Consider the following 24622-nt stretch of genomic DNA (forward strand, 5'->3'; position numbering starts at 1 on the left):
CCTCATCGGCCTGCTGGGGTCGACATGCAGCAGCTGCTCTTCCGACGCGAAGAGACGCTTGAGTGCCTGAAAGGACCGCTCCGCCTGTTCCGTCCAGATGAATTTCTTCTTCTTGGAACTGAGCGTGTCTGTGATGGCCGCCGTTTGCATAGCAAACCCCCTGATAAACTTGCGGTAGAAGTTCGCAAAGCCGACAAACCGCTGGACCTCCTTCCGGTTGCGCGGGCTTTTCCAATCCAACACCGCGCGAACCTTGGCGCTGTCCATGGCGAGCCCCTTGTCTGACAACTTGTAGCCCAGGAAATCCACCTCTGTCACGTCGAACTGGCACTTTTCCAGCTTGGCGTACAGCCTATGCTGCTTTAGCCTGCTCAGCACTTCCTTGACGTCGCTGTCGTGATCCTGCTGGGACTCAGAAAATATCAGGATGTCATCTAAGAAGCAGACACACGTCTTGTAGAGGAGCCCCGCTAACACGTGATGCATGAAAGCTTGAAAACAGTGGGCGCCATTTTGTAGTCCAAAAGGCATAACTCTGTATTCGTAGGTGCCTAGGGGCGTGAACATGGCTGTCTTCCACTCATCTCCTTCCCGCACGCGAATGAGGTTGTACGCCCCTCGCAGGTCCAACTTGGTGAACACGCGGCCCTTGCGTACCGTCGCGAGGAGGTCGTCGATCCTGGGCATGGGGAAGTCCGATGGCTTGGTCATGCTGTTTAAGGTCCGATAGTCCACAACGAGCCTTTTCTGGGGCGTGTCCCGCTTCTTAACAAAGAATACAGGACTGCCCCCCGCTGCCTTGGACTCCCGGATGAAACCGCGCTCCAAATTATGCTCAATGAATTCTTTGAGTTCCTGTAGTTCGTCCTCAGACATGGAATACAGCTTCCCTTTTGGTAGCGCCGCCCCTGGCAGTAGGTCAATTTTGCAGTCATATGGTCTGTGAGGGGGAAGCCTGTCCGCCTCCTTCTCGCAGAAAACCTCCAAAAATCCAGCGTATTTGTGGGGGATTGCTTGCAGCGTCCCCAGCTGCAGTTGTGTCTCCTCCTCTTCTCCCTCCCGCCGGGGCAGAATGCAGTGTTCAGCGCAATATGATGAGCCGAAGACCAGCTGCCGCTGGTACCAAGCCAACGTCGGACTGTGTCTGTCCAGCCAACTCATGCCCAAGACAATAGGCGTGTCCGACAGTCTGGTGACATTAAAACTGATGACTTCCCTGTGATTTCCAAGTCGCATCACCATTGGTGGCGTTTGCTTCACCACCTGCCCCCCTAGCAGCTCCCTGCCATCCACTGTGACGACCTGCAGGAGCAGCGTGGCAGGCAGCAGCTGTATAGTGTGCTTATCAACAAAGTCCTGCCCTATAAAGTCAGCATTGCTTCCTGAGTCAACGGTGGTTGGCACGTCCAGAATGAGGCCAGTGGGTAGCTGGAGCGATGCAGTGAGCTGCACTACCGGTTTGGGTGGGAGGGGATCCATGGGTTGCAAAATCTCTGGGGACTGCTTCACTGACTTGTCTGGCTGGGCCCCAGTGCCTCTTTCTCCAGCCAGACTCCGTCGTTTCCCTGCTGTGATTCTCCGTGCTGAGGAGCTGCAGTCACTGTTGCAGAGGCTGCATTGAGCTTGTGGATCCTCTGGGGACACTCTTTCGCCATATGCTGCGGACTTTCGCAGATGTAACACTTCCGGTCCCCTCTAGGAGGCTTCGCTTTGACTGCTCCCGGTGCTAGGGCTCTGGCTGCTGACTGAGCCCTGGCACGGCCAACCTCCATAGGTTCCGCTCCCCCTCCTGGCGGAGGTGTGGATTGCGCACGCGCAGCTTCCCTGGGAACGAAGGAGAACCCTCTCGCTGGTTCGCGCCCTCCACGCCCTTCGTCCCGGCTCCATGGACGTTCCTCCAGCCTCACCCCAACAGCCAGCGCCCTCTGAACGATCTCCTGCGTGGTCCGGGGTCTCTCCCCCTTGCAATTTCGTCTTTAACTGCGCTGTTCAATCCTTCCCAAAACAGGTCTCTGACTGGAGCCGAATCTCTGTCCCATTCCAGGGCACTGACCAATGCAAAAAAGCGGGCGTTGTACTGTCTTACACTGGCCCTCCCTTGCTTCAGCCCATGCACCTCCTTCCGGGCAAGATCCACGTCTATGCTTGATAAAAAGCACCCATCCATCGCTTTAATAAAGGCATCCGCATTTTGGAGTGCTGGATCCTTATCCCTCCACAAATTGCGCAGCCACGCTTTAGCATCCCCATGCAAATGGGACATGATGAATCCCACCTTCTCTTGCTCATCTCTAAAGTCTTTGTTCAGCAGTTGCAGTGCACACTTTACATCTGCTCTAAAGTTGGGGTACTGTTGCAAATTCCCATCGAAGTGAGAGACCAGACTGCCTGTTCGTCTCCCCAACCCAATCCCCTCCGGTTTGGGTGTCAGTTGCCCTTGCTTCGTAAGCATTTCCAACCTGACCTGGAGATCCCTGTAGGCGGCAGCTGCGTCCTCCTCTCTCTTCCTGGATGCAAGCGCCTCGGCATTCAGTCGTGTCACTGCTTCTCTGAGTTCCGCTATCTGCTGTTCGGCCGTCATATTGTCTGCCGTTCATGAGCTCGCTAGTAGGCACCCGCTTTCTCTCCTCTCCGCGAGACCGTAGATGCCCACAATTGGAGACAGAGCTTACTGTCAGAGCTGCTCCAGATCCTAGCTCACAGAGGATCACGCTAGCCAGCGGTCACTTTGTAAAAGTCTTTATTGAGTTACAGTTTCCATTCTCAAGCGGCTGCGTGCAGCTCTACGTCTTAAGGGTTAGACCGGCGAAGCTCTGTCTGAGTCCCCGCCTCCTGTACACCAACTTAATATCCTAGCCTTACTCCGCCTGACCGTTCTTCTCTGGGTCCCTCTGCCCCCCGTGGTCTCTTCCTTTCGGGACGCTTCTGACGCTGACCCCCCGGACCCTTCTGTCTCCTTGCGCCGGGCTTTAGGACCTGGCTCCCTTTCCGGGCTGCTTATTGCGCCACCTTCCTGTGTATTTGAACTTGGCGTGCGCGCCCAACCTTCCACTTGCCGCCTGACCGTTTCCTCGCTCCCCGATGGAGGTGTGGCCACTCCTGACTCATGTCCTCCCTCCTGCTGCGAGCTGCCAGAACTCGGTACCTGGCGCCCTTCCTCCCCACTGCGTTCTGTTGGTGATGCTGGCCCCGATTTCCAACTGCTGCTCTCTGAGCCCCCTCTGGACCCTTCTTCCTGGGGTGTCCCCCTAAGCTCCCCCCTTGCTCTGGCCACTGGCGCTCCTTCCTGTGAATCTTCTGATTCACTGGAAAGACTCGGAGATCTCGGGTCGTCGTCATCACTCATCTTTTCTTCTGCCTCCTCCCCCTCGCTCTCTGTTTCCTCCCTTGCCCTCGCCTCTGCTCCTGAACCCCTGACAACATGGATCAACTGTTAGACATGAGAGAATTAGTTTTAAGTTTGAAGAAAGATATCCAAGATTTTAAAAATAATGTAAATGAGAAGGCAAAAACAGCAGAAGAAAAACTTATTTCGATGGGAGTTAAAATAGATGAAAATGTGAAAATAGCAGCTGAGTTATCAACTCAGGTCAATAATTTAGTACAAAAAAATTCAGAACTGACGAAAATAATGCTGGATCTTAATGGTTAAAACACAGAATCTAGAGGAAGCTCAAAAAATTACAGAATGAATATAGAGAGTTGAAAAGGGAATGTGATAAGATAAGGAAAGAAACAGCAGATCTGAAAGTGCAGCAAGAATCAACCCTGGATTCTGTCACGATGTTGCAAATGCAGATAAAAGAGAACACACTAAGACTCAGAGCGCTAACAGAGAACACAGGGGAAATAATTGAACAGAAAAATCTCAAAAGAGCTAGCAGCTTGGTTAGACCTAGAGGAAACAGAAGTAGCACAAAAAAATAGAAAAAGCCTTGAGTCAAATCTACTGTAGCAAACGCAAACAACTGGCCGGCTGACTGCTTAGTCTCCTTTAATTCTATGGATTTCAGAAACAGAATCTTACAAACTAGTAACAAGAAGAAATTCAAATCAGAAGGAAACAACATTATCGTCCACAAGATTATCCCAAATTGATTGATAAAAAAAGAGACACTTATAAACCTCTGGCCGAGGCACTAAAGGCAAAGGCAGTGAACTATAGGTGGGAGTACACCGAAGGCATCTCCTTTTTCTTCAAAGGGAAACATAGAACGTGCTTGTCGGCATTAGATGCAGACAAGTTCTCGAGAAAGTACTGGAAAGAGCTTGGAGGAAAAAGACATTTGTTGGGAGAATCAGAGGAAACTGAACAAACAGATGAGAGTTAGGAATTAGGGGAAAGATATAAGAAGGGAATTTATTTCTTTTATAAAAAAATAATATTAAAAGTATATTGAGACCTTGAATGTGTAAAAAAAAAAAAGTTAACCTGTTGACTTATCATAAAAAATAAAGTATGGATTATAAATGTAATGTAAATGGTTTACATGAAAAATAAAAAAGGAATAAGGTTGAACATATTCTGGTTAAGCAAAAATATGATCTAATGTGCCTGCAAGAAACCCATGTAGCGGAAAAACATAAAAGAGTATTAATTAATAAAAGATTGGGGCTTGAGTTTATTACATCAAGTAAAGAAAAAGAGAGAGGGGTGGTAATTTATGTAAAAACTCAACTGGCGCTAGAACTGCTTTACAATGATGATGAAGGCTGAATAGTGATTATAGAAGTCAAGATCAATGTTGAAAAAGTGATAGTTATTGGAGTTTATGCACCAAATGAAAGAAAATCTGAATTTTATCAATTCTTGGAAGAAAAAGTTATAGAATATTTAGGAGAAATTTTTTTATTATTAGGATATTTTAATGCAATAGTTAATCCAAATATGGACAGAACAACAAAGAAGAAAGAAAGGAGACAGAACAAGCTCCCAACTACATTTTCCCAATTAATAGATCTCCTGAATTTGTGTTAAAAGTTTGTTGGGTCGTATATCTTTTGACCCACTGAGTCTGCTGCAAAGGCCCTGCAATAAATTTGATTTATTGACACTCCGACAAACTTCCAATGGTGCCCACACACTTCCACTCCGCGCGCTGCCACTCTCCTCAGTTGCCGGATAATAGCAGAGTTCACACGCAGCATAAAATGGCTTGTCTGTGTTGACGTGGTGTCCTCAATAACTCAGCTCGACACCAGTGCTTCTAATCTAACACTCTTTATTTAGAAGCATTCAAAACAGAAAAGAAAACCTACAGAATCTAGCTGCATGTTCGCAGCTTTCTGCCTCTTACAAAAACGAAATGACCTTGCTCACATTCTCAGACAGACTGCTCTCCAGAGAGAGCTCAGCCCCCACAGAGCACAGATCAAAGGAAAAATGCATGGATCATGTGGGCAGCGCACCCAGTTGATAAGAACGCTCCTGCAGTTTTAACTCCTGACAGTCCAGAACCACAACAGTTTGATGTTTGGAGGTTTAAGAATCCAACAGAGAAAGAATTTACACATTATTCACTGCCACATAAATCGGTGGGACGAATCGATACGATCTGGACAACAAAGGATTTATTAAATAATATTATAAAAGCAGATATCCACCCAAGGACAATCTCAGATCATTATGTGGTCTGGGTTAAGTTTAAAGGAAAAGAAATGAAAATGCTAGTGGAAATTAAACAGAGCCAAAATAATTTAGAGCAGAAGTTAGAACAAGTAGATAGCAAAATTGGAAATATGGATAAAAAGATTGATGAAACAGTAAATGAAATCAAAGGCCAGATAAAAGAAATATTTAGAAGAACGCAAAATGTAGAGGAAGGGGTGAAGAAGACAAGATTGGAATTAAAGGATATCAAACGGGATAAGGAAAGAATTAAAGCTGAAATGTCGGACTTGAATAAAGCGCAAGAGGAGATAAAAGATGTTATTGCAATGAATGAACTCCGACAGAGAGAGGCGAACCTTAGGCTGAGAGCCATCCCGGAGATACAAGGTGAGAATATTAAGGAAAAACTGATAAAAGAATTGGCGGCCTGGATGGATATATCAATAGAAGAAATGACTGGAAATGTGCAGAATGTATTTAGAATGCGTGTAAAAACAACAAAATCTAAAAAATATGCAGGCGACTGTCTGATAACATTTAGAGATAAAGAATTTCGAAATAAGGTGTTGCAAAAGAATAGGGAAAAAAGACTGAATATAGGGGGAAACTACATAATCATTTTTAAAGATGTCCCAATTAGACTACTTAAACGAAGAGATTTTTACAAACCACTAGCACAGACTTTGAAGAGGAATAGAATCGAATTCAGATGGGAGTTTCCCGAAGGAATATCATTTGAATACAGAGGGAAAAGACATAGACTATTAAATTCAGAAGAGACCGGGAAATTCCTGAGGAAGTATAAGGAATTAAGAACAGAGGAGGGTGGAGCAAGAGAAGTAGAGGAAGGATCACCTAGAAACACGAAAACAGAGGACGAACAAGAAGCGAACGGAAGCGGATCAGACAAAGAGGAAGAAGAAGAAGGGGAGGAAGAAAACACAGAAAACTAATAAAGGAAAGAGAGAGGGAAAAGGGAGGGGAAAAGGGGGAAAAAGAGAGAAAAGTTTAGTGAGTGTCAGGCATTATGGGGTTAAGAATTTTGAGTTGGAATGTTAATGGAATGAATGAGAAAAAAAAGAGGAATAAAATTGAGCAATTCTTGAAAAAGAAAAACCTGGATATTATCTGTCTCCAAGAGACGCATGTGGCTAAAAAACACAAAAAAATGTTAATTAACAAAAGATTGGGAATAGAATTTGAGTCCTCCGATAGAGAAAAGAAAAGAGGGGTTGTGTTATATATTAAAAAAAAGATTGAAGCTAAACAAATTGTCAGGGGTTCAGGAGCAGAGGCAAGGGCAAGGGAGGAAACAGAGAGCGAGGGGGAGGAGGCAGAGGAAAAGATGAGTGATGACGACGACCCGAGATCTCCGAGTCTTTCCAGTGAATCAGAAGATTCACAGAAAGGAGCACCAGTGGCCAGGGCAAGGGGGGAGCCTAGGGGGACACCCCAGGGAGATAGAGCCAGAGGGGACTCAGAGGAGAGCAGTTGGAAATCGGGACCAGCGTCACCGCCAGAGAGCAGGGAAAAGGAAGAGAGCCAGGGATCAAGCGCTGGCAGCTCACAACAGGGGGGAGGGCATGAGTCAGGAGTGGCCACACCTCCATCGGGGAGCGAAGAAACGGTCAGACGGAAAGTGGAAAGTTGGGCGCGCGCGCCAAGTTCAAATGCACAGGGAAGTGACGCAGTAGGCAGCCCTGAAAGAGAGCCAGGTCCTAAAGCCCGGCGCAAGGAGACAGGAGAGTCCGGGGGGTCGGCGTCAGAAGAATCCAGGAAGGAAGAGACCCCGGGGGGCAGAGGGACCCAGAGGAGAACAGTCAGGCGGAAAAGGTGGAGCAGGGCTAGGGTATTAAGTTGGTGCGCAAGGGGCGGAGACTCAGACGGGACTTCGCCGATCTAGCCATTAGACGTAGAGTTGCACGCAGCAGCTTGAGAATGGAAAATGTAACTCAATAAAGACTTTTACTAAATGATCGCTGGCTAGCGTGATCCTCTGTGAGCTAGGATCTGGAAGCAGCTCTGACACAAATATTCAGAGATGAGGAGGGGAGGATGGTTGCTGTTCGGATCAGCTGGCAAGGTGAAAGCTTGATTGTGATTGGGATCTATGCACCAAATAATAATAAGACCGATTTCTATAAATACCTCGAAACGAAAATATTGGAATATATGGATCAGAGAATCATTCTAATGGGGGACATGAATGGCGTAGTCTCCTTAGAAGCGGACAGACTGAGGGAAGGAGTAAGTAAAGAAGGGAAATTGCCAAAATCTTTTTTCACAATGGTTAAAAACTGCAATCTGATGGATATTTGGCGTCTCAGACATCCATTGGACAAGCAATATACATTTCACTCCGAGCCACATCATTCGATGTCACGGATTGACCAGGTCTGGATATCAAATGAACTTTGTCCTAGGGTAAAACAAGTTGAAATAAAACCGAGAGTAATCTCTGACCACAGTCCGATAGAATGGGAATTGGAGAGCTATGACAGAAGAACTTTTAGATGGAGACTAAAGGATTATCTTTTAAATGATCAAAGAATTGTAGAAAATGCGCATAAAAAGCTATCAGAATATTTCATGGATAATCGAGATAAAGGTACAAACATTAACATAGTCTGGGACGCCAGCAAAGCTGTGATAAGAGGATACTTTATCCAATAGAATTCGATTAAAAATAGGAACAGAGAGAAAGGAAAAGAGGAAATTCTAAGGCAGATCATGGACAGTGAACAAAAATTAATTCGAAAACCCAACTCTCAGAAAATAAAAGAAAACATAAAAATTCTCCAAGCCCAATTTGCTGCGATAATAAATAGAGAGATAGAGTGGAATATTAAAAAGTTAAGACAAAAGAGCTTCGAATTCTCAAATAAATCTGGAAAGTGGCTGGCGTGGCAGATTAAGAAGAGAAAAGAACAAAGTACAATAAATAGAATTATAATAGAGGGAGAAGAGGCTACCGATCCAAAAGGAATTAGGAAAGAGTTTCTAGATTACTATAGAAGCCTTTACAAAAAGAAAGATAGAAACAACTCAAGGAAGATAGAAAGATTTCTGAAAGAGAAAATGGTGCAGAAAATCCCAATCGACAAGAAGCAACGATTGAATAAGTTAATTGAAACAGAAGAGATAGAGGAGGTAATTAAAGATCTAAAAAGAGGGAAGGCTCCGGGACCCGATGGATTCACAGCAAGTTACTATAAAGAGATGAAATCTGTACTTGTGAACCCTTTGAAGGAGACTATGAATAATGCTTTAAGAAAAGGAGAAATCCCGGAGACCTGGAAGGAGGCGTTCATTACTCTCATCCCGAAGCAGGACGCAGATTTAACTCAGGTTAACAACTATAGGCCAATCTCGTTGTTGAACACGGACTACAAAATATTTTCAGGTATTCTAGCAAGAAGACTGAAGTCCATACTGGTGGAAATTATCCATAAAGACCAGGCCGGATTTCTTCCAGGCAGGAATATGAGGGACAATATAAGAAATATAATTAATATGCTAGAATTCCTATCGGTTAGAATCGACAAGCAGGCGATAATGATGTTTGTAGACGCGGAAAAAGCGTTCGACAACGTGGCGTGGGACTTTATGATGAAGAACTTAGAACACCTGGAAGTAGGCAGATATTTTCTTAATGGAGTGAACGCAATATACAGAGATCAAAAGGCCAAACTGATCATAAACAATATTGTGACAGAAGAAATAAAGATACAGAAGGGAACACGACAGGGATGTCCACTCTCCCCGTTGCTGTTCATAGTGGTATTGGAAGTACTTCTGAATTCAATCAGACAAAACGGGAAAATTAAAGGAGTGACAATTGAACAACACGCCTATAAGACCAAAGCATTTGCGGACGATTTAGTCATTATGACGGAAGACCCAATAACTACAATAGAAGAAATCCTAAAGGAAATAGATCAATTTGGAGAAATAGCAGGCTTTAAATTAAATAAGAGGAAAACAAAGATGATGGTAAAGAATATAGATCAAAGAACAATAGAAATAATCCAAGAACAGTCACAGATACAGGTGGTTAAGAAAATAAAATATTTGGGGATTTGGCTTACGCCTAAAAATATAGACTTATTTAAAAATAACTATGAGCCAGTGTGGAGAGAAATAAGAAAAGACTTGGAAGCATGGGGAAGACTGAAACTGTCTCTTTGGGGAAGGATCAATACTATTAAAATGAATGTATTACCGAGGGTATTATTTCTATTTCAGACCATTCCCATAATTAAGGGGAGTAGAGTGTTCAAGGAATGGCAGAGAGCACTATCAAGATTTATATGGCAGGGCAAAAAACCCCGTATAAAATATAAACTGTTGACAGATAGAAGGGAAAGGGGAGGCTTTGCCTTACCGGACCTGGGACTCTACTATGAGGCAGTATGTCTCTGCTGGATAAAAGACTGGGCCAAGCTAAAGAATAAGGAGTTACTCGATTTAGAGGGTTTTAATAACAGGTTCGGCTGGCATGCCTATCTGTGGTGTGGTAAGAGGAAAATGCATAAGGGGTTTGAAAATCATATTTTTAGAGGCCCACTTATCGAAGTATGGGAAAGATATAAGAATATACTAGAACCTAAGATCCCACACTGGCTTTCACCCCTCGAAGTGATGAGCCTCAAGAAAATCAATATGAGTGGAGACTGGGCAACATATGAACAACTGCTAATGAAAGAGAATGGGAAATGGAAATTAAAACCGTATGAGCAGATTAAGGGGTACGTGTACGACTGGTTGCACCATGTCCAAGTTAACGAGATGTTTAGAAAAGAGGCTAAAGATAGAGGGTATGCAGATAAAGAATCAAAATTCCAGACGGAAATTATAAATAGCGAGGTGAAAATAATATCTAGAATGTATAATATGTTGCTGGATTGGAATTTGGCAGATGAAGAAGTTAAGACAGTAATGATTCGATGGGCTAATGATGTGGGCCATGCTATACAATTTGAGGATTGGGAGAATGTATGGAAAGAGGGTCTGGACTTTACTGCGTGTATGACGGTGAAAGAGAACGTCATGAAGATGTTTTACAGGTGGTACATAACACCTGCGAAATTGTCAAAAATGTACAAAGTAGACAGCAAATGTTGGAAGTGTGAAGAGAAGGAGGGTGTTTTTTATCACATGTGGTGGGAGTGCAGGAGAGTGAGAGAATATTGGGAGGAAGTATATATTGAATTAAAAAAGGTTCTAAAGTATACGTTTACCAAAAAACCCGAAATTTTCCTGCTAGGAATACTAGGGAATGAAATTAAGAAGAAAGAACATAAATTTATGTATTATGCAGTAACAGCAGCAAGGATAGTCCTTGCTCAGAAGTGGAAAAAAAAGGAAATGCCAACAATAGAGGAGTGGAGATCGAAGTTACTGGACTACGCGGATTTGGATAGACTAACTGGAAAGATCAGACATCTAAGAGACCAAAAGTTTGTCAAGGACTGGGGGAAATATGTAGATTACTTGGAGCATCTTAGTGAAGGTCAAATAACGTTAAGGGGATTCAGAGAAGCACTGTGAAAGAGGAAGAGGTATTGTTCAAGGTAAATAGAGGTAGAAGAATGGCTAATGACAATACATATTAGGTAATGTGTATCTTAGAATTTTATTGCGGAAGATTTACGGGCGGGTTGAAGGAAGTCCAGGAAGAGACGACTATGTTAACTTGATAGTTGAAAAATCTTTATTGTATATATGGTATATCTGTCTTGTGTTGTTATTTCTTTCTTTATTCTTATGCTTTAGTATTCCATTCTTTTTTTTTTACTTTTGGAAAACTAATAAATACTTATCTGGGAAAAAAAAAGAAATGAGATATCGGCACAAAGCAATATGGCAGCAGCAGACATATCCTCCAAGCTGTTCTTCAAACGTCTACAGACCTCAAAAAATGTGAGCTGCAAAACCCTTAAAGCAAAACGAAGCTGAAACAGTACAACTGGACTATAAGGAGGCCAACTGGGAAAAAGTGAAATTGCTAACTGTCATATTGAAGTCATATATACTGTACTTGGTGTGTTCTTTGGAGTTCACGCATGTTTATGAAGGCCACATTAGACTGTGTTCAGGAACACCCATGTCTTCACATATAAATTGGATGATACTCCTTTGGAGTGAGATGCCTCCTACAAATTGGGCAAAAGTTAGCATACCTAAGAAAATTGCTGAGGCACTGACTACAGAAGATGTGGCCACATGTTGTTGACACTATAAGCCGTCCGCTTTGCACAATCTCTGCAAAGCTGTCTATACAAATTCCACAACTCAAAGTGCCTGAGGATCTTGCAAATTCCCTCCTTCCCACTTCTCTGGGGAGCTTTCTAGTGGCAAGAGCACCACTCTCTGTGTGTCTGCTATCATCACCACCACCACTAAATATGAGGCTGTCAGACAATGGTTGAGGTCTGAACTCTCTATCGGGCTGCTGCCCACTCTCTCCAACAAGCACAAGAGAATCGTCTTGCGTAAGATCAACAACTAGAGGTTCTGAAGTTTCGCAAGTGAGGTCAACTACTTCCACATCAATGCTTCTATCGTTAAGGCTGTGTGGCAGGGAGGCGGAGGCGGAGGAGGAGGGGATACAGGGTTCAGAAGCAGTTCCCACCATCATCTTGCCCAGAGTATGAGGAGGTCTTGCGGAGGTGTTGCGACTGCCCCTCTTGCTGTTGCTGTGCTGGGTTGCATTACATTCTGTACTTGTTGAACTCATGATGCACAGGGATGGGAGAGGCACAGGCTGCAGAGTACTTGCTTCCCCCCTTATCTCCGTGTGCTGCTCCCTGCTTAGTCGCCAAGCAATTCTGTAATGTGATAAGGATGACCATGAATGCTCTCTCTAAAGCAACTTGATGCAACTGGTGACGCTTTGGAGCACCATGACTTTCTTAGAGTTGTCTCTTTTATAGCAGGTACTCCGAAGCTGGAGCAAGTTCAACATCTTGAGGAGTTAGGGCAGGCTTCCTCAACCTCGGCCCTCCAGATGTTTTTGGCCTACAACTCCCATGATCCCTAGCCAGCAGGACCAGTGGTCAGGGAGGATGGGAATTGTAGTCTCAAAACATCGGACGGGCCGAGGTTGAGGAAGCCTGAGTTAGGGTGTCTTTCGTGTTACTCTAGAGAACTGCATTAACGTGGGAAGAAACAGGATTAGGCTAAGAAGCAGGCACACAACTATTAGTTTTCTATCTTTCAGCCAAGAGATTAGCTAAAACAATTAGGATCATTATGAGGTGGAGCATCTTTCCCTACCTTGACAGTCCTCTTTATACAAGAGTCTGATAAGGAGAAGGGAAGAACTCATGATGAAGGTCTCTTCTTCAAGAAGAACCAGGGCACATAGCCAAGCTGAGGACGATGGGAAATCTTAAATGAAATTCATTGGAGTTGCCTCTACTAGAACGCACCTCCTATGGCTGCTCTTGCAAGAGGTATTTTCCAGGTATGACACATTCAATGTGTACACCCAACAGGGTGGATAAAAATCAATGATTTTAAAAAGAATAATTAAAAAATCTGTTTTTTATTTAAATTGGATTTTTAAAATAAAATGCTTTTGGAGGAAAGATCTTTCTAAAGATAGTTTTCTATTTAAGTTACATCATGGGTAGGAGGAGGAGTTACGCTAAGACCAGACCATGTCATTACCGAGGAAGCAGGCTTAGTCGTTGTTTGAGGACTATCCCTGCCTCCAGGTCTGGTCCTGACCGGAAGGATACTGGAATCAACAAGGGAAACCCACATGACCTGAAAGTGTTGCTGTGCAATGCCAGGTCGATGAATAAAACCACTGCCATCCACGACCTGATTGTGGATGGAGGCTTTGACCTGGCATGTGTGACAGAGACCTGGTTGGATGAAGCAGATGGGCCTGTCCTTGCCGCTGCATGTCCACCAGGTTTCTCTTACGCACAGCAACCCAGGCCTTGTGGGTGGGGAGGGCAGGGTTGCAGTGATTTTTAGGAAGTCATTAGTTTGCACCAGGCTTCCTATTGGGAAGACCCAGTTCTCTGAGTGCATGTTCTGGAAGTTGGGCAATAGGGGCAGTACAGGATTCCTATTGGTGTACCGACCTCCCCGCTGCACCAAGGATTCCCTGCCCGAGCTGCTTCAGGTCGTGGCGGATGTCCTCCTGGAGACACCTAGCTTGGTCGTCCTGGGGGATTTTAACATCCATGCCGACACGACCTTACAAGGGGCCGCTCGGGACTTCGTGGAAAGCATGGCCTCCATGGGGCTGTCCCTGAATAAGTCTGGCCCAACTCATAGCCACGGGCATGCCTTGGACCTGGTGTTCACCTCTATGGATGTTGGTGATCTGACATTAAGTAAAAGCGAAACCAAAGAAGTGCCAGGGTCAGATCACTTCCTGGTGCAACTGGACTTCTCCGCGACCCTTCCCCTCTGCAGGGAGGTGGGACCGATTCGGATGGTCCGCCCCCGCCACTTAATGGATCCAAATGGTTTCCAGAGAGAGGTAGGGGATGCTTTATCCCATGTTGATGGCCTTTCAGCTGATTCCCTGGTGGCCCGCTGGAATGTGGAGTTAACCAGGGCTATTGACTGTTTGGCTCCAAAGCGCCCTCTCCGATTGCATGGAGCCCAGACAGCCCCGTGGTTTTCCACGGATCTGAGGGCAATGAAACAATCGTTGAGACGGCTAGAGCGCCGGTGGCGGATAACCCATTCTGAATCTGACCGGACACGGGTTAGAGCTCAATGTCAAGCCTACCAAGTGGCGATAGCGACGGCGAAGAAGACTTTCTTCACCGCCTCTATTGCATCTGCGGAAAACAGCAGCAGGAGACTCTTTCAGGTGGTTCGCAATTTAGCGGAACCACCTGCTCCATCAGGGCCCAGTAGGGGCAACATGATCTCCTGCAATGACTTTGCAAAGTTTTTTGCAGATAAAGTCGCTCAGATTCGAAAAGAGGTAGACTCCACCGTGGGAGCAGGGCCGGGGCGGGAGAGTGCTAGAGTCCTGTCTAGTCACATTGTGTGGGATCAATTCCAATCTGTTACCCCCGAGGATGTGGACAGGCTGCTTGGACGAGTGAAACCAACCACTTGTCTCCTTGATCCTTGCCCATCTTGGCTTATAAAAGCTAGCCGGGAAGGACTGGGCGATGGGCTTCGTGGGGTGGTGAATGCTTCCCTCCGTGAGGGAGCCTTCCCAGACTCGCTGAAAGAGGCGGCTATTAAACCGCTTCTTAAAAAACCATCTTTAGATGCGGCCACAATAGCCAACTATTGCCCAGTCTCAAATCTTCCATTCTTGGGCAAGGTGATTGAGCGAGTGGTTGCTGAACAACTCCAGGCACGCCTGGAAGAAGCGGACCATTTGGATCCCTTCCAGTCGGGATTCAGGCCTCATCATGGGACTGAAACTGCCTTGGTTGCACTGGTTGATGATCTCCGGCGGGCTAGGGACAAAGGTGAGAGCTGTTTCCTAGTTCTGCTGGATCTCTCAGCGGCGTTTGATACAATCGACCATAACATCCTTCTGGACCGTCTTGAGGGGCTGGGAGCTGGGGGCACTGTTATACAGTGGTTCCGCTCCTTCCTCCTGGGCCGTGTTCAGAAAGTGGTGGTGGGGGATGAGTGTTCAGACCCCTGGACCCTCACTTGTGGGGTGCCTCAGGGTTCTGTCCTCTCCCCCATGCTTTTCAACATCTACATGAAGCCGCTGGGAGAGATCATCAGGGGATTTGGGCTGGGTGTTCATCAGTATGCGGATGATACCCAGCTCTACCTCTCTTTCATATCAGAACCAGTGAAGGCAGTGAAGGTCCTGTGTGAGTGCCTGGAGGCGGTTGGAGGTTGGATGGCGGCTAACAGATTGAGGTTGAATCCTGACAAGACAGAAGTACTGTTTTTGGGGGACAGGAGGCGGGCAGGTGTGGAGGATTCCTTGGTCCTGAATGGGGTAACTGTGCCCCTGAAGGACCAGGTGCGCAGCCTGGGAGTCATTTTGGACTCACAGCTGTCCATGGAGGCACAGGTCAAATCTGTATCCAGGGCAGCTGTTTACCAGCTCCATCTGGTACGCAGGCTGAGACCCTATCTGCCTGCGGACTGCCTCGCCAGAGTGGTGCATGCTCTGGTTATCTCCCGCTTGGACTACTGCAATGCGCTCTACGTGGGGCTACCTTTGAAGGTCACCTGGAAACTACAACTAATCCAGAACGCGGCAGCTAGACTGGTGAGTGGGAGCGGCCGAAGACCACATAACACCGGTCTTGAAAGACGTACATTGGCTCCCAGTACGTTTCCGAGCACAATTCAAAGTGTTGGTGCTGACCTTTAAAGCCCTAAACGGCCTTGGTCCAGTATATCTGAAGGAGCATCTCCACCCCCATCGTTCTACCCGGACACTGAGGTCCAGCACCAAGGGCCTTCTGGCGGTTCCCTCATTGCAAGAAGCAAAGCTACAGGGAACCAGGCAGAGGGCCTTCTCGGTAGTGGCGCCTGCCCTGTGGAACGCCCTCCCACCAGATGTCAAGGAGAACAACAACTACCAGGCTTTTAGAAGACATCTGAAGGCAGCCCTGTTTCGGGAAGCTTTTAATGTTTGATGTATTATAGTATTTTAATATTCTTTTGGAAGCCGCCCAGAGTGGCTGGGGAAGCCCAGTCAGATGGGCGGGGTATAAATTATTATTATTATTATTATTATTATTATTATTATTATTATTATTATTATTATTAATATTATAGTCCAAAGGCTATTCATCAGGAAAGAAGTATTTGTTTTAAGTCTTTCATGTGTGCTAAAACTCAGTCTAAGTTTTTTTTGGGTTTTTTAACAAAAAAAAACCCCCACGTTTAACCACATCAGTTAACAAACATGAATACATATGCTATAATTTTATTGTTTTAGTTAAATACACTATTTAAAAATGTTATTAAGGAAATGATTATTTTTCTCCTTCAGCTGTCCACGGAGGCGCAGGTCAATTCTGTGCCCAGGGCAGCTGTTTACCAGCTCCATCTGGTACGCAGGATGAGACTCTATCTACCCGCAGACTGTCTGGCCAGAGTGGTGCATGCTCTAGTTATCTCCTGCTTGGACTACTGCCATGTGCTCTACATGGGGCTACCTTTGAAGGTGACTCAGAAACTGCAATTAATCCAGAATGCGGCAGTTAGACTGGTGACTGGGAGCAGCTGCCGAGACCACATAACGCCGGTCTTGAAAGACCTACACTGGCTCCCAGTACGTTTCTGAGCACAATTCAAAGTGTTGATGCTGACCTTTAAAGCCCTAAACGGTCTCGGTCCAGTATACCTGAAGGAGCGTCTCCACCCCCATTGTTCTGCCCGGACACCTGGGTCCATCTCCAAGGGCCTTCTGGAGGTTCCCTCGCTGCGAGAAGCCAAGTTACAGGGAACCAGGCAGAGGGCCTTCTCGGTGGTGGCACCTGCCCTGTGGAACACCCTCCCACCAGATGTCCAAGAGAACAACAACTCCTTGCCTGGCAAGATCCTTGCCTGGCAATTAAAGAAACAAAGAAATGAAAAATTAATAAATAAAATAAAAGTAGAAGAGAGGACAATAAGGGATATGACAGAAATTTAAAAAGAATATGAAAAATATTACAAAAAAATTATATCAAAAAGATGAAGTGCCAATAGAAGAAATAGAGGAATATATAAAGAAAAATAAATTAATAGAGATAGCAGAAGAAGACCATAAGTTATTAAATGAACCAATATCAACCGTAGAAATTAAGGAATCAATTCAAAAATTAAAAATAGGGAAAACCCCAGGTCCAGACGGCATAGCAGCAGAATACTACAAAGAAATGTTAAATGAATTAATCGACCCACTAAAAGAAGTAATAGAGGAAGCAGTAGAGAAGGGGAATATTCCAGACTCTTGGACTCAAGGGTATATAACGCTCCTGCCAAAACAAGGTACGGATTTGGAATCTGTCTCAAATTATAGACCCATTTCATTGTTAAATTCCGATTATAAAATTTATGCAGGATTATTGGCTAACAGGTTGAAAAAAATTGTAGGAAAAATAGTACATAAAAATCAGGCTGGATTTGTGGAAGGTAGACAAATAAAGGATACTATCAGAAATATAATAGACATAATGTAATATCTATAAGTAAGAAGAGACAAACAAGCAGCCCTGATTTCAATCGATGCGGAGAAGGCTTTCGACAAAATCTCATGGGAATTTATGAAAAAACTATTAAAAGAATTGTGTCTAGGTGAAAAATTCCAAAAAGGTATAAATGCAATATATAACCAACAGAAAGCAAAAATTATTATTAATGGAGAGTTTGGAGAAGAAATCAACATCTTTAAAGGTACAAGACAAGGATGCCCCCTATCCCCAATGTTATTTATAATAGTATTAGAGGTTCTATTAAAGAAAATAAGGCAGGACAACCAAATAAGAGGAATAGCAGTTGGTGAAAAAAGATACAAGTTAAGAGCCTTTGCAGATGATGTTATGATCACAACAGAAAATCCCCTACAATGTACACCTAGAATATTGGAATGCATAAACGAATATGGCAGATTAGCAGGATTCAAATTAAACTATGGGAAAACCAAAATACTAGTGAAAAATATGGAAGAAAAAGATAAAGTGAAATTACAAGAAATTACAGGTTTGGAAATTAAAAAGAAAATAAGGTATCTTGGAATAAATTTAACAACAAACACTATAGATTTAAGTAATGAGAACTATGGGAAAACATGGAATGAAATAAAAAATGACTTGCAAGTATGGGGGAAACTAAATCTTTCCTTACTAGGGAAAATATCAGTAATAAAGATGAACATATTACCAAGGATGATGTTTTTATTTCAAAGTATCCCAATACTAGGAGGAGATAAATGTTTTAACAACTGGAAAAGAGATTTGGCTAAATTCATATGGTCAGGGAAAAAGCCAAGAATAAAACACAAAATAATGATAGATAAGAAGGAGAGAGGAGGATTTGGTCTCCCAGATACAGTAGTGCCTTGCAAGACGAAATTAATCCGTTCCGCGAGTCTCTTCGACTTGCGGTTTTTTCGTCTTGCGAAGCACGGCTATTAGCGGCTTAGCGGCTATTAACGGCTTAGCGGCTTTAAGAAAAAGGAAACAAACTCACAAGAACTCGCAAGACGTTTTGTCTTGCGAAGCAAGCCCATAGGGAAATTTGTCTTGCGGAAAGACTCAAAAAACGGAAAACTCTTTCGTCTTGCGCGTTTTTCGTCTTGCGAGGCATTCGTCTTGCGAGGTACCACTGTATGGAGTTATATCACGATGCGGTGGGTCTGACCTGGCTAAAGGAATGGATCAAATTAGATGACTCGGATGTATTGGATTTAGAGGGAGTAGAGACGAGATTTGGATGGCATGCCTATCTAATAGATGAAAAGTGAGAGTACATAAAGGCTTCCTAGGGCATATAATCAGAAAATCTATATATAAAATATGGGAGAAATATAAAAGACTCCTAGAACCGAAAACTCCCTGGTGGGCATCGCCAGCAGAAATTGCCGCAGTGAAAAAATTAAATATGAAAGAAAATTGGGCTACCTATAAAACTGTATTAAAGGAAGAAAACGGAGAATTGGAATTAAAGGATTACACAGAAATTAAAGCTCATATTAGTGATTGGTTCCAATATATTCAAATTAAGTATAGATTAGTGAAAGGCAAAAAGTTAGGATTTGAAAAAGAAATATCTAAATTTGATAAATACTTAATACAAGAAAAATAAAAAAAATATATCTAAATTGTATAATCTGATTTTAGAGTGGGAAACAAAGGATGAATTGGTTAAAGCATCAATGATTAAATGGGCGCAAGATATTGGGAAAAATATTATGTTTGAACAATGGGGGAAATTGTGGAAAGAAGATATGAAATTCACTATGTGTTATATACTGAAAGAAAATTACCTTAAAATGCAACATAGATGGTATTTAACACCTGAAAGAATAGCAAAAAATGAATAAAAATGAATAAAAATTGTAGCAATGTCTGCTGGCGATGCAACACAGGAAAAGGTACTATGATACATATATGGTGGAACTGTTTAAACATCAAACAGTTTTGGGAAATAATATATAATGAAATGAAAAAAAATGTTTAGATACTCATTTAGGAAAACACCAGAAGGTTTTCTATTGGGAATAGTACCAGGAAGCCTAAAGGAAGAAGATAAGACCTTATATTTATACGCAACAGTAGCAGCAAGGCTATTGATTGCGAAAAACTGGAAAAGTGGTATAATACCGACAAAAACAGAGTGGCTTGCCAAATTATTGGAGTATTACAATACATCCAAAACAATGGAAGAAATTGGAAGGATTTCAAAAGAAAAGATAGATAGGGACTGGAAGGTGTTTAAAAGATACTTGCAAAATCATATCGAAAAATCAGAACTCCTATTAGAATAAACAAGTTCCATTTCAAATACTGAAATATCAAATAAGATGGATAACAATGTGTAATAGAAAAAGAAGTATGAAATTAGGCTAAAGGTGTGTGAAAGAAAGTAATAGAAGTGGAAAGAAATTGTAATTGAGTAGATTGGAAGTCAAACACAAAGGTGGGGTGAGGGGTGGTGGATGGTGATGGGAAAAGGAATTATTTGTGGGATTGAGTGTAAGTATGTTTGAACACTTTTAAGGATTGTATGAAATGTATGTTTGTATGCTTGTTTATGTGTATTAATGATGAACTATTTTAACAATAAAAACTTATTTTTTTAAAAAAAAAGAGAGAGAACAACAACTACCAGACTTTTAGAAGACATCTGAAGGCAGCCCTGGTTAGGGAAGCTTTTAATATTTGATGGATTACTGTGTTTTCATATTTTGTTGGAAGCCACCCAGAGTGGCTGGGGTAGCGCAGCCAGATGGGCGGGGTATAAATAATAAATTGTTGTTGTTGTTGTTGTTGTTGTTATCAGGGAGAGCATTGGTGCCAAAATGAGTTTGGCAAAGAATGGATTTTTAAGGGAGTCTTTCTAGTGAGCACAGTGCACTGGTGAGGCTGCACAGAAGCAGCGTCAAATGCTCAGGCACAACATGGGGAAACTTCTCGAATTTGCAAAGGGGATTTTTAAAAAAAATAAAAGTCTTGAAGTGCAAACTTTGAAAAGAACAAAAAGTTGCATGATCCCTCCATAGCTTCTCGTTTGCCCAAGGCGGCAGTGCACTGTTGTGCATCTCGATCGGGCTCACAGGCAAAGCGACTGCACAGAAGCAGCGTCAATATTGTCCACCTCTTTTCCAAAGACTTTAAGTAAAACAAACTTACCCAGTAGCTTCTTTGGAAGCCGCCCTCGGACCTACAGCAGGAGGAGAGACACAAAAAGGAGTTAGATCTCCAGTATGGCCCATGCTCAAACATCCAAGGAAGCATCCTGGCTCTTTTACTGCAGCTGCATAAGCATTGCTGGGGTTTAGCATGGGCAAAAGTGCACAGATTGAGAGACTGTTGTATCCTTGCAAAATCTTTTCCTGTGGCTTTTTGCCAGTTCCTCTGACAGGTAGTGGCAAGAGTGTTGAACTAAGACTGGGCAGACCAGGGTCCCAATCCACACTAGGCATGAAGCTCACTGAATGCCCAGTCCCTGCCTCTCAGCGTGGCTGTGGGACTAAGTGGGAGGGAGGAGAACTCTGTACCGCCCCTTGAGGACTTGGCAGAGCAATGGTTCCACAGTAGCTTCACTTCTCTCAATCACATCAAAGTCGATGCATCGCCACAAATTGGCCAAAGACCTGCCTGACTCTGAACTGGTGAGGAGCAGCAAGGATGGGACACTTTAGCTGCATGCTCCTGTCCCAAGAACCCAGAAGATGGCTAAGCGCTTAAGGACAGGGTTGAGGTTTTGTCAGGAGACAAAGGTTCTTGAGAGCAGAAGCAGGCCAGGCCTACGAGGGCTACACAAATCTGTCAAGCCTAAGTGTTAGCAGTCAAATGCTGCGTCACTGTGACTCGGGACTCATCTTGGGTTCCCTATAAATGTAACCAGCCATCTCTGTGGGTCTCAGTCTGTGTGTAGAGTGTGTGTGTCTCAACCAGTATGTTGTGTTGTTGCAGACGGAGCGGCTCCAGGACTCCAGTTAATCAGTAACTAAGAGCTGTGCCTCTGGGAAGACGAAGAAGGCTGCTAGGAGCACTCGGTGTATGCTCTTTGACTATGCTGTTTCTGAACAAGTTTATTTTCTTCAGTAAAAGGTAGTGCTAAGAGTGTTGAACTAAGACTGGGCAGACCAGGGTCCAAATCCACAGCAGGCCATGAAGCTCACTGAGTGACCATGGGCCAGGCACTACCTCTCAGGGTCATAAGCATTTTATCAAGTCAATATTGCGAGGAACAACTGCATAGCTGAATTGAAAACCCCTAGACCAATTAAGGGATCAATATTAAGACCGCAACGTATCACTTATAGATCAAGCAAACCTGTGGCTGATTAATTTATTCATTTTGAAGTGTTCTACTCTCCTTTCTGGTTGAGAGAGTAGCTCTGTGTATGTTACAACAGACTACCATAAGCGAACAAGCGGCACACAGACAATCCAGCACTCTTTGGGCTGGTGGACAGCGTGCTAACCACTTGGGTTAAAGTGGTTATTCTTTTAGGTTAAAGAATATGTAAGTGATAGGCTACACTACTGCCAAGTCAATGAAATGTTTAAACAGGATTTGAGGGAAAAAGGATTTGATGATAACAAATCAAAATTTGAAATTGATGTATTGAATAATAAATAATTTTTTTGTCTAAAATGTATAAATTGCTGCTTGAATGGCATTTGAAAGATGAAGAGGTAAAGTCGGTTATGATACACTGGGCCAAAGATTTTGGGTATAATATACAGTTAAAAGATCAGGGGAAACTGTGGAAGGAAGGATTAAAATTTACTGCATGCAATGCTTTGAAAGAAAATGTGATGAAAATGATGTATAGGTGTTATATCACCCCAGTAAAATTAGCTAAAATGTATAAAATAAGTAATAAATGTTGGAAATGTAAAGAAAAGGAAGGACCTTTTTATCACATGTGGTGGGAATGTAAAAAAGTGAAAAGCTTCCGGGAAATGATATATAATGAGATGAAAAAGATGTTGTAATATACATTGATTAAGAAACCAGAAGCATTTTTACTTGGCATTGTAGGAGATGATATTAATAGACAGGATTGTAAGTTGTTTTTATATGCAATGACTGCAGCAAGAATATTATTGGCACAAAAATGGAAGCAAGAAGAACTACCAACGAAAGAAGAATGGAGGGTGAAGTTGATGGACTATGCAGAATTAGATAAATTAACAGGAAGGATTCGAAACCTGCGGGATCAGAGATTCATAGAAGACTGGAGTAAATATATGAACTATTTGAAAAGTAATTGTGATGAACAGATTACGCTAGTAGGACTGCAAGAAGTTTGGTAAGGTGGATAGTTTGAAATACTGCAAGAAAGACTATGAAAAGCATTATTAATTAAGGATAATTAAATGTAATCTAGAAATTAAGAAATGCAGAATAAGTGATAAAGAATGGGAAATCATCAGAGGTGTTGACGGAAGTCTAAAATATTGTATAAGATGAGAAGATCTGTTGTATGACTGTTGGAACTGATATGTTTTTATAGATATAAGTTTTTTTATAAAAAAAAATGATGGCTGGCATTGAGAAAGCGGGTAGGGAAAAGTCCTTCTCCTGCTCTCAAAGAATCATAGAACTGCAGGCTCTCACCAAACTCTCTCTGTGTCCCGTAATGTCCGTGGGTCTGCTCTGAGTAAGATCAGGTCGGCCCCCACGTTCAGCTCTCTAACCGCCACACCACACTGCCTTCCCTTTGCACGCTCGGGAGCTGTCTTTGGCTCCTTGCTGCCTATACCCTCAGAAGACGAATCCCCGCCCCTCGCTTTCGGAGGGAGCCGCTGCTGCCATCTGTGCCTGGCGTGCATGGGTGGCTCACGCCACTTGCGCACTCGCTCTTGTATCATGTCCTGCTGCAGCCTCGGAGGGCAAGCGCCTCTTCCCTGCCTTGCCCGCTTCCCATGAGAAAGCCTGTGGGAACCACACTTTCTCCCTGGCTGCAGGTCTCGTCTCTCGCCCACTGCACGCAACTTCACATTCACACACACACAGCCATACACGGGTCTGCCGCCCTTTTGGCGCGCACCTTGCCTCCTTGCCGTGCTGGCAGTTCTCTCAAGCAACAGGTGTAATAAGAACAACACTTTCCTGGCGATTTTCCTGCAAGAAAGCTCCCTCTCCTTGTTGGCACAACAGGCAGACGCAACATTTCACCCCCTCCCCTAAATGTCTACTCAGAAGTAAGTGCATTGAGTCAGATCGGACCAACTAGTCCCAGGTAAGTGCGTACACACTTACTTTGGAGTAAGCGACAGCAGGCGCTGCAGCCTCCGTGCCCTTCTCGGGAGTCCGCCGTGAGCCCCACGGCGGGAAGCTCTGCTGCTCACGGCGAGGCCAGGTCCCTGCCAGGCGCATGCGCGAGCGACCAGCTCCTGCTCTCCCATCTGTGCAATAGTTTCAAGGAGTTTCCCCAAAGAAATCTGGAAGCAGATTTTATTCCCATCCTTGGGAATCATTTGTGTGCTGCCATATCTTTTTCAGGGGTTCCATTGATAACCTACATGAAGCAATAGAGAGTATAATTGAGAATCTAATCCTTCCCCCCCCCTCTCTATTCATTGCAATTTTCAAATTTGGTTCAGGGTGACTGTTTTTCATACCCTCTCCAGTTGCACATCCAGACTCAGGCATGCTCATGGGTGAGCTGTGTGATAAGCCGGTGGAGACAGGGTTTTTGTGTATGGGGGGTACTTTGTACATGCTCAGAAGCACCCTCACAAATATCCCAAGGCATGTGGATGAAAGCAGGCAGTGCCAAGAAGGCGTGTCTGTGTGTTTGTGTGGGCACTAGGGGTGTAACTTGTTGACTTTTCTTTTCTTCCCCCCAGTTTCCTGTATCATAAAGGGATGCACTTT

General features: G+C 43.9%; 1 pseudogene across 1 annotated transcript; it reads right to left on the minus strand.

Annotated features, from left to right (window-relative positions):
• Nucleotides 1-11503: 11503 nt before the first annotated feature.
• LOC309523376 (E3 ubiquitin-protein ligase RNF4 pseudogene) lies at nucleotides 11504-24086 on the minus strand (annotated as a pseudogene). The gene is made up of 3 exons: nucleotides 24005-24086; nucleotides 20917-20947; nucleotides 11504-12441 (listed from the first exon to the last, which is right to left on the minus strand). The product of its transcript is annotated as an E3 ubiquitin-protein ligase RNF4 pseudogene (transcript).
• Nucleotides 24087-24622: the final 536 nt, after the last annotated feature.

The sequence above is a fragment of the Podarcis vaucheri genome (genome assembly GCF_965113315.1).
Source record: "Podarcis vaucheri genome assembly, chromosome: W".
Classification (NCBI taxonomy): domain Eukaryota; kingdom Metazoa; phylum Chordata; class Lepidosauria; order Squamata; family Lacertidae; genus Podarcis; species Podarcis vaucheri.